Here is a 12,334-nt window from a genome sequence, read left to right as displayed (position 1 = left end):
CCGAGTACTCATCAGTTTGGGTCTCCCTGTCTGAGAAGAGAAGATGTGTGTGAGAGTTTCCAGCTGTGTGAGCAGCTCTGTGAGGGTGTATGAAGGCACTGCAGTTCTTTCAGCTAAACGTTAACATCAGCATGCTGACACTGGAGGAAAACGCAAGTAATCTATCAAATATGTGTTGAGATGTTTTAGTCTGGACCGAATCGATTCCCATTCATCGAGCTGTGCAAGCAGCATACCTGAAAGAAGGATCCCTTTAGGTGTAATTACATACCTCTGAATCCTGAGGAAATCAAAGGCTTATCTTCCCTTTCAGTGATGACAAAGCTGAGAGTTGGACTGTTTCAAGTGGAGATAAAATCTGAGCTGTGAGTTTGAGAAACGGAAGCAGATGGCTGTGCTGTGAGCTTGCAGTGAACTGTGGTCCACAGACTCCACTAATCAGCTTCATACAGTGTTTCTACATCATTCAGGAGGAGCCAAGTCGTCACACACGTATGCATGCAAATGCATGAAAACACAAACCGCATCTATTGGCCTCTGTACTTTTAATTGGGAGTCCTGATACTTACACTCACCACTAGACAAGATTCCAGTGTTTGCATGCAGGCATGTGGCTCATGTGGCCTGTTTAATGAGCTGCAGCACAATGGAACAGAGACTGCAAACAGGGTCAGTGATTCAAGTAGAGGAGTTGCTTCTGGGTTGAAGTTCTTCATTGGTGGAAAGATAGACAAAAAGAATGAAGATTTTTTTTTATGTCGATTATCCCAATAAGCATTATAAACTTATATGTATATATACTATTCACAGTTTAAATTCAATATTATCAATAACAGACAAATACACTGTCTCTGTGAATAGACCGTGTATATATATATATACTATTCATATATATACTATTTATATATATATATATATATATATATATATATACACAGTGGTGTGAAAAAGTGTTTGCCCCCTTCCTGATTTCTTATTTTTTTGCATGTTTGTCACACTTAAATGTTTCAGATCATCAAACATCATCATCATCATCATCATAACACAAGTAAACACAAAATGCAGTTTTTAAATGAAAGTTTTTATTATTAAGGGAGAAAAAAAAATCCAAACCCACATGGCCCTGTGTGAAAAAGTGTTTGCCCCCTCCTGTTAAAACATAACTTAACTGTGGTTTATCACACCTGAGTTCAATTTCTCTAGCCACACCCAGGCCTGATTACTGTCACACCTGTTCTCAATCAAGAAATCACTTAAAGAGGACCTGCCTGACAAAGTGAAGTAGACCAAAAGATCCTCAAAAGCTAGACATCATGCCAAGATCCAAAGAAATTCAGGAACAAATGAGAAAGTAATTGAGATCTATCAGTCTGGAAAAGGTTATAAAGCCATTTCTAAAGCTTTGGGACTCCAGCGAACCACAGTGAGAGCCATTATCCACAAATGGAGAAAACATGGAACAGTGGTGAACCTTCCCAGGAGTGGCCGGCCGACCAAAATTACCCCAAGAGCACAGCGACGACTCATCCGAGAGGTCACAAAAGACCCCACAACAACATCCAAAGAACTGCAGGCCTCACTTGCCTCAGTTAAGGTCAGTGTTCATGACTCCATCATAAGAAAGAGACTGGGCAAAAATGGCCCGCATGGCAGAGTTCCAAGACAAAAACAAAATGAAGACTTTGGAGTGGCCTAGTCAAAGTCCTGACCTGAATCCTATTGAGATGCTGTGGCATGACCTTAAAAAGGCGGTTGGTGCTGGAAAACCCTCCAATGTGGCTGAATTACAACAACTCTGCAAAGATGAGTGGGCCAAAATTCCTCCACAGCGCTGTAAAAGACTCATTGCAAGTTATCGCAAACGCTTGATTGCAGTTGTTGCTGCTAAGGGTGGCCCAACCAGTTATTAGGTTTAGGGGGCAAACAGTTTTTCACACAGGGCCATGTGGGTTTGGAGTTTTTTCCCTCCCTTAATAATAAAAACCTTCATTTAAAAACTGCATTTTGTGTTTACTTGTGTTATTTAAATTTGTTTGATGATCTGAAACATTTAAGTGTGACAAACATGCAAAAAAAAAAAAGAAATCAGTAAGGGGGCAAACACTTTTTCACACCATTGTATATTCAAGTTGATTGATCATGGAGTCAGTCTTCCAGCCATGAGGACAAACATTAAGGGAACAGGGCAAAACCTAGAATTAAAGTCTCCTCCACTAGTCAGCTGTGTCTATCCACATCTGTCCAGACTCATATAAAATTTGTAGCGGAGACTTTGAAGGAATCTGAGTCCAAATTAGTGTTTGTGTCACATTTGAAGTTCCCTCAAGGCGTTTCTGAGGTATGGAGGGTGTGAACGTTGCACTTTTATTGAGTGTGCAACTTACACTCATGTCAATTTCACATGACAAGGGGTCATGTGAACAAAATCACTGCAACAGACGTGACAACGTTGTTCAAGGTTTTTTGTGTTTCCTAACCTAACCATGTGTTTTTGCGATCTGTTTAATTTTCCTGTAAATCACATGCCTCAAAGCTTAGAACAGGTTTCATTTTCTCCACTGCAGGAAAACGTGTAACTGTCACGCCTCGATGTCATGTTTCACCGTAGTGGACAGTTGTGTCTATTTCATGTTGGGTTGGAGCAAACAATAATGAGACCTTTGACATTTGGTCTCATCTTACTCGTTCTTCACGATGTCCAAGTGACAATTTGTGCTAAATGTGAAGAAAGTCCCTCCCTTCTTTACCTGTTCTAGGTCTATTAAATGACCCATTTGTTGAAGTCAGGTCTCTTTTGGTCCTTTTTGGTCACTCCGAGCACCCGTACCGTAACACCACGGATATTTACATTTCAAATCCTAGCGGCGGCTAGCTGGACCGGTTTAATTTGAACACACGACACAGTGCTAAAATTTTAAAAACATATCTTTGTTCATCAGATATCTTTGTTCATCAGATATCTTTTTTCCAACCAGACTGAGCTAGCTGAGCAGTTTAGTGTTTCCATGTTCTGCATTTATTCAATTGGAGACTAGAAATCCTCTCTGTTGCTAGGTGGTTGCTAAGGGTCGGACTACAGCCCGGAGTAGTAAACATTGCATACGTTACATCAGAGTCTACTGTTTTCCAGTTGTTAGTCATATCCCATGCGTTGCCATGGAAACGAGTTCACACTAATAAATAGTTTTATATTTTGAGATTGAATTGCTCCACAATATGAACACATTATGATTACATGTTTTATTTAGATCGTTACTTGTTGTATAATCTCAGTGTTACACTGGAGGGTGTTTTAACGTCATTATCGGTACGACAGTGATGCTTACGGTGGTTGCTCAGGGTCGGACTACTTCCTGGAGTAGTAAACATCGCATACGTTACATCAGAGTCTGCTGACATGACTGATTGTTTTCCAGATGTTAGTCATACACCATGTGTTGCCATAGAAACAGAGATCACACCAACAAAAAGTTGTATATCTTGCGAGTGAATTGCTCCACAATGAACACATTTAAATTACAAGCTTTATTTTGTTGGTAACTTGTATAATCGCAGTGTTACACTGGATGGTGTTTCAACAAGCGCCTTGGTCCTGAACACACCAACGTCGTGCCAATAATCACGTTAAAGCACCCTCTCATGTAATATTGCTTAGTTGGTGATCTGCTGTCAGAAGGAGAAGTTAGATCACCCTCTCCCTGGTTTTACACGTTTAAGATTTAAACTGAGGAAATGACCCTTCCTCTCAGGGCGTCAGGGCATTTGTTCTGTGTGAGTGTCGGTCGTCTCGGCGGGGAAGAATGTCCAAGTTTGTTTGCAGTTGGACAGAAACAGACGCAGCAGATGAGTTTGGAACAGGAACTGGACGGAGGCGGTGACTCTCAAACAGCCCAGTGTTGGTATAGTGTCCATCCACGCTCGTATTGTTGCCAGTGGTGAACACGGGGACAGATCGGAGCTTGGGAACGGCTGGCTCGTTTTGTTCTCTGCCATTGTTCGTCTTTAGGATGTCCTTGAAGAATGTTACACAGGAGGTCAGAGGAGCAGCTCTATATGTCTGGAAGGAAGCCAGCCGGACCCACAGCTCTGATGTCCCTGGAAGACCAAAACAAAACAGGCTGCTTCTGTTCCACTGGGAAATGGTGTGTGTGTGTGGGGGGATGGGGGTGGGGGGGTACTGTTAAATTAGAGTTAACATACATTTTATTGTTTCACATCCCTCTGGGGAAAACGATATTTTTTCACACAAGAAAAAGGTTGCATAATGCGTGACCTTGTGTTGGACACTATTCATAGCTTATAACTGGGTTCAACATGACGTGGTGATGTGTTTACGTCCCTGTTGGGACCTCACACATCCACCTGGAGATCTCCTGCTCCATCATACCCAAAGATACCTCCTTCATTTGGGATTTCAACAAACTTCTATAACCCTGTTAATCAAAAAGTAGGGACGCTGTGTAAAATGTAAATAAAAACAGAATGTGATGATTGTTTCTGGATCATATTTATTTCTGTTTTCTTCTTTGGAGAGTTTTAACCTGCATTTGTGGACGCAGCAATGAACTGTGTTCACAGATGATGGTTTTCAGAAGTGTTCCTGAGCCCATGCAGTAATTTCCACTCCGGAATAGTGTGTTTTTAATGCAGTGCTGCCTGAGGGCCCGAAGATCACCACCATCCAATATTGGTTTTCCAGCCTTGTCCCTTGTGTTCAGAGATTTCTCCAGATTATCTGAATCTTTTAATGATATTATGAACCGTAGACGATGGAATCCACTAATTCTTTGTAGTTTTACGTTGAGGAACATTATTCTTAGATTGTTGCACTATTTTCTCACAGTCTTTCACAGAGTGGTGAACCTCTCCCCATCTTCACTGCTGAGAGACTCTCTGAAATTATCTTTTTATATCCAATCATGTTACTGATCTTTTTCCATGGTAACCTGATTAATTGTCAGATGTTCCAACAGGTGGTTTTTTTAGCGTTACACAACTTTTCCAGTTTTTTGTTGACCTTGTCCCACCTTTTTTGAGACGTGTTGCTGCCATCAAATTCAAAATGATAAAACAATAACATTTCTCAGTTTCAAAATTTGATACAGTATGTTGTCTTTGGTCTATTTTCAATTAAATATGAGTTTACATGATTTGCAAATCATCACATTATATTTACATTTTATGTAGCGTCCCAGCTTTTTGGGAAACGACGTGCCGTCATTTGGAATTTTTTATTATTTTTAAAGAAGTAAAATATACAGCTGTATAAAGTGTCCTACTACACCTCTGAGTAGTGGGGAGAATAATGAACTGTAAGAAACTGTACCTGCTTTTGTCAGTAGCTGTTCCACCTCCACTGGGATGTTTTTTTAACTTGTAGCGTTACCATACATAGCCGTGCTGGCTCCAACACTGACTCCATCATGCAAACTGTAGATGTGGCATTTATATCTGAAAATATCCACCCCAACATGACAGAGGTGAATGGAACGACATTTCATTTATTAAACAGGAACATCTCTGTCCACACACGGCGTCACCTCAACCTGAAACTATCTATACTGAGGTAGAAACAAAACATTTTTCTGACAGAAACCTGCCGGGTCTGCCGAGGATGGAGAAACAGAAAGACAGACAGGGAGACAGGGAGGCAGACAGGGAAACAAAGACAGAGAGCAACAGAGACAGACAGATGAGAGACAGACAGACAGACAGACATGGACAAGCAGGGAGACAGAGGAAAAGCTGGTGTTGTTTTTCCACTACGAGGTCATAGTGTGAGCAGCATGTTCGCCGCTCTGCTGCTTCATCTGTGTGTACACAGGATGCAGTCAGGCACAATGAGCTGGAGGTGGCCTGTGTGTTGGAGGTACCAGGAAACCGTCTCTGTGATTATGGGCCTCCATGGAGGAAAATGGACCTGAAGCATAAAGACATGTTTCAGCTGGTGTTAACGTGTTTCTGACACATGATGGACAGCTGGGTTCATGAAGACAACACTGATGGACCTGAAATGATTCATGTGAACACATCAGTCGTCTGCAGAATCGCCAACGCTGAAAGGAAGCTGTTGGACTGCTGGAGGTTTGCTGCTGGTGCCACCAGCGTGTCATACTCAGTCCATGACCTTGCACATGTTCATGTATTAAAACGTCTATTGTTGGATTTGTGACTTTATGTATTTCCTCTCAGACAATAGACGACCTCACAGAGCTGAGAGTCCTCATCACAGGCAGCAATGGTTGGAAACATCTGTGGTTCCCTGTGGTCTGATGGACTCAGTGGTACTCTGACAGAGAGGAGAGAGTGTGTGTGTGTGTGTGTGTGTGTGTGTGTGTGTGTGTGTGTGTGTGTGTGTGTGTGTGTGTGAGTGTGTGTGTGTGTGTGTGTGTGCAGGTATTCCTTATGTTGTGGGGACTTCTTGTGTTCAAGGGGGACAGACGTCTTTGAATTTAAAGGTGCGGACATGTTTAACGGTTTGAATATGGTTTAATTTAGGTTCATATTAAGGTTAGGGTTATGATAAAGTAACCATGGTTACAGTTCCTCTCCTGGACCTGAATGAAGTCCTAAAAACTCACCTCAGTTCATCAAAATAACATATTTATAAATTTTTTTCCCAGAAAGATATCCTCTTGAAGTGCCTCCGATGTAACTCGACACTTTTGTCCTCCTTCTCTATACTGATCAATGAATATGTAAATAGGCCCCACCTCCGTCTCCGCCCACCTTGGAGCTGTTACAGGTTCTGCCCTGTAGGAGGATGATGGGATTGGTTGCTGAGTCATGTGACATATGAATCCCTGACTGTCTGAATCTGTGTGTTCGAGGTCACAAAGTTTACTGATTATTTTACTAAGAGGCCTCGTAGATTAAAAAAAACACCTCATGGACATATTGTCAGGTTGAAACACTTTCACTGGAGGGTATTTGAGATCAGGGTGAGTCTCCAGGAAATTAATGGAAGTCAAAATGATGTCCTCTGAAGTGTGTGTGTGTGTGTGTGTGTGTGTGTGTGTGTGTGTTCTCCTGTACGGAGCAGAGAGAGCTCCTGAATGGGCCCAGACACACACTTCCATCTATTTGTGTGTTGTTGTCTGTCCAGGCGAGACAGACGTCTGTCTCTCTCTCCTCCAGTCAGCAGAGACAGTGTAATCAGCCCTGTTGTGTCTGATCATGCAGCCTGACAGCAGTAATTATCTCAGACATCCAACCTCTTCTAATGCGTGTCTGCCTGCTGAGATCACACAGTAAATAATTATATTTTTTCATTTGATATCCTCTCTAGTTTATGTTGTGGCCAGATCTCTATTCTTCAGTCCTAAGTGGCACTTAAACCTTCCACATAATTACTGTCATCGTCTGCAGGCTTCATGCTGGATTTAAAAGAGCCGACTCTGCAGAGCTCAGCTCGACTCTGAGGCCGATAAACAGCTGACACGACAAATACTCAACTAACAGTCAGTTCTTCATATCTGATCATTATATTTACTGTCAGAAAACAAGGAAGTAGCTGAGGAGTTTCTGACGTGTTCTAGTGGTAGAGTAACATGTATTCAATGGCTAATAATGTTCAGATAGTTATAAGACATGTTCTTTTTTAATTTCAATAAAAGTTAAATTAGCTTGAATCTTGAAATGCACCTCAGAGACCAGAGGTTACTTGAGGAGCCAAAGGTACAAACAACACAAACAACTTTAGCATCACATTAATATTACAGCATCATATCTGAACTCCAGGTTGGAACCGGCTGACCCAAAGAAACAGACATTTATAAAAGAGCCGAACTCTCTCCACCCTCATCCTCAGCAGCTGGGACCACACCTAGAGGTCGGGACCCTCTCAGAACGCACAGAGTGGTCTCCTCCGCGGACAGGGGCCCCCTTTGAACCTCCTGTGGCAACAATAATAGGAGTCGTTCTCAAACACACTGCAGTGATCTGCCTCTGCTAGATCTGTTCAATCTCCTTCAAGCAGCTCTCATGGCTCCAGTCACCTGGCCTGGAATAACACACATACACACACACACACACAAACACATATATATATTTATAAATTATTGATCACAGTTGTTGGGATGTTTTTATTTCACAGTTAGTAAAAGTCAGATTTTTCCACTGAAGTCAAACATATTTCAATACAACCCTATTTCCAAAAAAGTAGTGACGCTGTGTAAAATGTAAATAAAAACATAATGTGATGTAAACTCATATTTAATTGAAAAAAGACCAAAAGCAACATATCAAATGTTGAAACTGAGAAATGTTATTGTTTTATGAAAAGTATTTGCTCAATTTGAATTTGATGGCAGCAACACATCTCTAAAAAGTTGGGACAAGGTCAATAAAAGACTGGAAAAGTTGTGTCATGCTAAAACAAAAAGATCAGTAACATGTTTGGGTATAAAAAGATAATTTCAGAGAGTCTCTCAGCAGTGAAGATGGGGAGAGGTTCACCACTCTGTGAAAGACTGTGGGAAAATAGTGCAACAATCTAAGAATAATGTTCCTCAACGTAAAACTACAAATAATTAGTGGATTTCATCGTCTACGGTTCATAATATCATTAAAAGATTCAGAGAATCTGGAGAAATCTCTGAACACAAGGGACAAGGCTGGAAACCAATATTGGATGGTGGTGATCTTCGGGCCCTCAGGCAGCACTGCATTAAAAACACACTATTCTGGAGTGGAAATCACTGCATGGGCTCAGGAACACTTCTGAAAACCATCATCTGTGAACACAGTTCATTGCTGCATCCACAAATGCTGTTAAAACTTTACAAAGAAGAAACCAGATAGAAACATGATCCAGAAACACCGCCGCCTTCTCTGGACCCGAGATCATTTAACCTTTTAAGCCCTAGAGGCCCCCAATTGGGGGCCGGGTAGAAGACTTAACAAAGCTATTATTAAAATATGGACATATATACTGATATTTACACATCTGAAAAAAAATCTCACAAGTGTTCCCTTTATTATAACACAAACATTATTCAAATAGACCTTGTGGTTGCAGAGATATACTCTTTTTTATTATGGGTGTGCAATTTTCGAGCAGAGGCCTAAAAAAATAGGCATGTTTTTAAAAGGTTAAGATAGACTGAGGTGAAGTGGAAAACTGTCCTGTGGTCTAATGAATTACAATCTGAGATTCTTTTTGGAAATCATGGATGCTGCATCCTCCAGGTTAAAGAGGAGAGGGATCATCCAGCTTCTTGTCAGCGCTCAGTTCAAAAGCCAGCATCTGTGATGGTACAGGGATGCATTAGTGCACATGACATGGGTAGCTTGAACATCTGGAAGGAAGCATTAATGCTGAATGATATATTCAGGTTTTGGAGCAACATGTGCTGCCATCCAGACAACGTCTCTTTCAGGGAAGGTCTTGTTTATTTCAGCAGAACAACGTCCAACCATATTTTGCACGTATTCCAACAACATGACTCCGTAGTAGAAGAGTCCACTGATAAACTGGCCTCCTGCAGTCCCGACCTGTCAATCATTGAAAACATCTGGAGCACCAGGACATGAAAAATACAACAAAGGAGACCCTGAACTGTTGAGCAGCTGAAATCCTTTATCAGGCAAGAAAGGGACAATATTTCACTTTCAAAACTCCAGAAACTGGTCTCCTCAGTTCCCAAATATTTACAGAGTGTTGTTAAAAGAAGAGGTGATGAACACAGTGGTGAACATGATCCTGTCCCAACTTTTTAGAGATGTGTTGCTGCCATCAGATTCAAAATGAGAATATCTTTTTATAAAACAATACAATTTATCCATTTCATATTTTACCTTTGGTCTATTTTTTTTAATAAAATATGAGTTTATATGTTTTCGTATTTCATATTCTGTTTTTATTTACATTTTACACAGCGTTCCAACTTTTTTGGAAATATGGTTGTATATTCATGTGATGTTTTTTTATTGCACAGATTTTTCAGGGTCAGTCTGTCAGCAGGATTTGTGCAGTCGTGCGTACAGATCTGTTGCCAGAACTAACGTGAGCTTTCTGATCAGTAAAGTAGCTGAACTATAAATATGATAATAAGTAACTGTCTTTTTGCTGCCTTGTTGAATCAGTGGATTTGGTTTTTGATAAAGTGTTGGTGTGTGCAGTGAGGTTCCTCAGAAGTGTTTTTGGGACACCGAACAGTGTGAACAGTTTGTGAACGTGTGGTTTAGTAAAGCCTCAGCTCACAAGATTGCACAGCTTTAGAAGCTAATTATATTGAAACTTTCTAAAAGGTTCTCCCTTTTAATTAAATTGAGTTTATGAAGAGTCTAGACAACAATAAATATTCAGAGACAGATCTTGATTGAACTATTTTGACCTTTAGAGTTAAAAGTTTGATCACAGTTTGTCCAGCGTCTAATAATCGAATTCTGTCGGAGGATTTTTCTCGCAGACCCTCATTTATTTTTTCAGAGAAACAGTTTGTCTCAGGCTCATAATCAATTAAAAAATTAGCCCTTCTAGGGAAACACAAGCTACACTGATAAGACTCTGATGTGTTTTCACCGATCCTCTAAAATAATTTTTGGCAGCCTGAGATGTGAGCTGACATTCAGCCGATAATTAAATCTTTCTTCAATCATGCGTCATCTATTATTTCTGATTTGAACTTGTTAGCAGCCATGTGACAACACTGAGGTGTCTGGTTACTGAATGAGTGTCCTGCTCTTCCTCACACAGGACGAACAGACCACTCAACAGTGGTGTGATGTCACAGAGGTTTCATGTTGAGTCAGAAAGAAATGATGAGTCGTGATTTCAGGCTACTCTGATGGAACCATGTTGTTTGTCTCTCTTTTGAAGGATATGAACATCACGATTTGAACATCACGATATGAACCTCACGATATCAACATCACGATATGAGCCTCACAATATGAACATCGCGATATGAACATCACGATACGAACCACATGATATGAACCTCGTGATATGAACATCATGATGTGAACATCATGAACATCACGATATGAACATAATGAACATCACGATATGAACATCGCAATATGAACATCACGATATGAACATCACAGCCTTCAGACCGATCATACAACCCTCCTCCTCTTCCTCCTCCTCCTGCGGCATGCAGCTCTGTCCTCCACCACCAGCAGGGGTCCTCTCCCCTCTCCTGTCTTCTTCTGAATCCAGATCAGGATGCTTCTCATTACTGAGATCTGTGCTCTCTGCTCATGTTTCAGGCGAATCACAGATCAATCAGGTGCTGATGCTGATCAACAGACAGAACCTGGAGTATTGAAGGTTACAGCTTCTCAACAGGAGCAGTCTCCGAACTTTTGACCTCCTCGACTTCAATTCCTCGAGATGTGCTCGTGTCGTTACATCTGTTCTTACGGGTTCTTCTACTCCTACCGCTGGCCCAATACTGCATCCCGGGAAAGCGTGAGATAGCCACGTTTTGGGCTATCTAGGCGTGAAAGTTACACGTTTTGTAAGCGTGAAACTTACAAACACATAAATGTCAGTTGACTAAGGTACAGAGGTATTAAGGGGCATTTTTCATGGCCCTCAGCATGCAGTAAGTTTAATTTTCATCCTCAAACAGGAAAACGTGTAACTTTCAGGCCTAGTCAGCCCAAAGCGTGGCTATCTCACGTTTTGCTGTAGTGGTCGTGCATGTCTATTTCACACTTTATCATGACACCGGGTAGACTGACAATGCTGCTGGAAACATTTCGATACTCGACCTCAACGTCATCACATGTAGCCATGCCCACGTGTCTCTGATTGGTCTGCCTTCAGAGAACCTTAATGTGAACACGTTTTCCAGACAGTAATCACAGAGAAGACTGAAGCTGTGAGTGATGGTGGAGTCGCGACAGAGACACAGACTTGTGGTTAAGTTAAATATTTTTATACACTCTGTCTTCCTTTATTTGTCTTAAATCATCAGTTCAACATCAAGTCTGCTTAAATTAATCCCAGAAAATTCATCACACCTGAACATGTTTTCATCTCTCCTTTTTGTTTTGTTTTTTAAAAGTTAAAGTTAATATTCTGAAACTAAATATATTTTCTTTCTTGATACAGTATCTCAGTGAGAGCATCTCCAGTCTCTGTGGTCTCCACTGAGATGAAGCTCATGATGGTATCATGTTACGTTCCATCCAGTCGAGTTCAGCTGCTGCTCAGCAGGACGTGTTGTGTGTGTTATGTGGAGGTTCTGGTTCTCCAGTTACTCACTGTGTGAAAGTGTTACGTCTCACCTCTGGACTCTGAGTGGGGTCCTCATCGTTTGTGTGTTGGAGGACAGATGACTGTCAGTATGGGTGTAACTGTAAGATATGGTGGTCACCG

The 12,334-nt window shown here is 41.2% G+C and overlaps 1 pseudogene; it reads right to left on the bottom strand.

Annotated features, from left to right (window-relative positions):
• The window catches only part of LOC138205515 (uncharacterized), a 79,607-nt pseudogene extending 67,859 nt beyond the window's left edge, over positions 1-11,748 (bottom strand).
• Between the last annotated feature and the right edge of the window lie 586 nt (positions 11,749-12,334).

Source organism: Embiotoca jacksoni, unplaced genomic scaffold (genome assembly GCF_022577435.1).
Source record: "Embiotoca jacksoni isolate LCO1_2020_lvr unplaced genomic scaffold, fEmbJac1.0.p SCAF_29, whole genome shotgun sequence".
NCBI lineage: Eukaryota > Metazoa > Chordata > Actinopteri > Embiotocidae > Embiotoca > Embiotoca jacksoni.
This window is presented reverse-complemented; position numbering and strand designations above follow the sequence as displayed.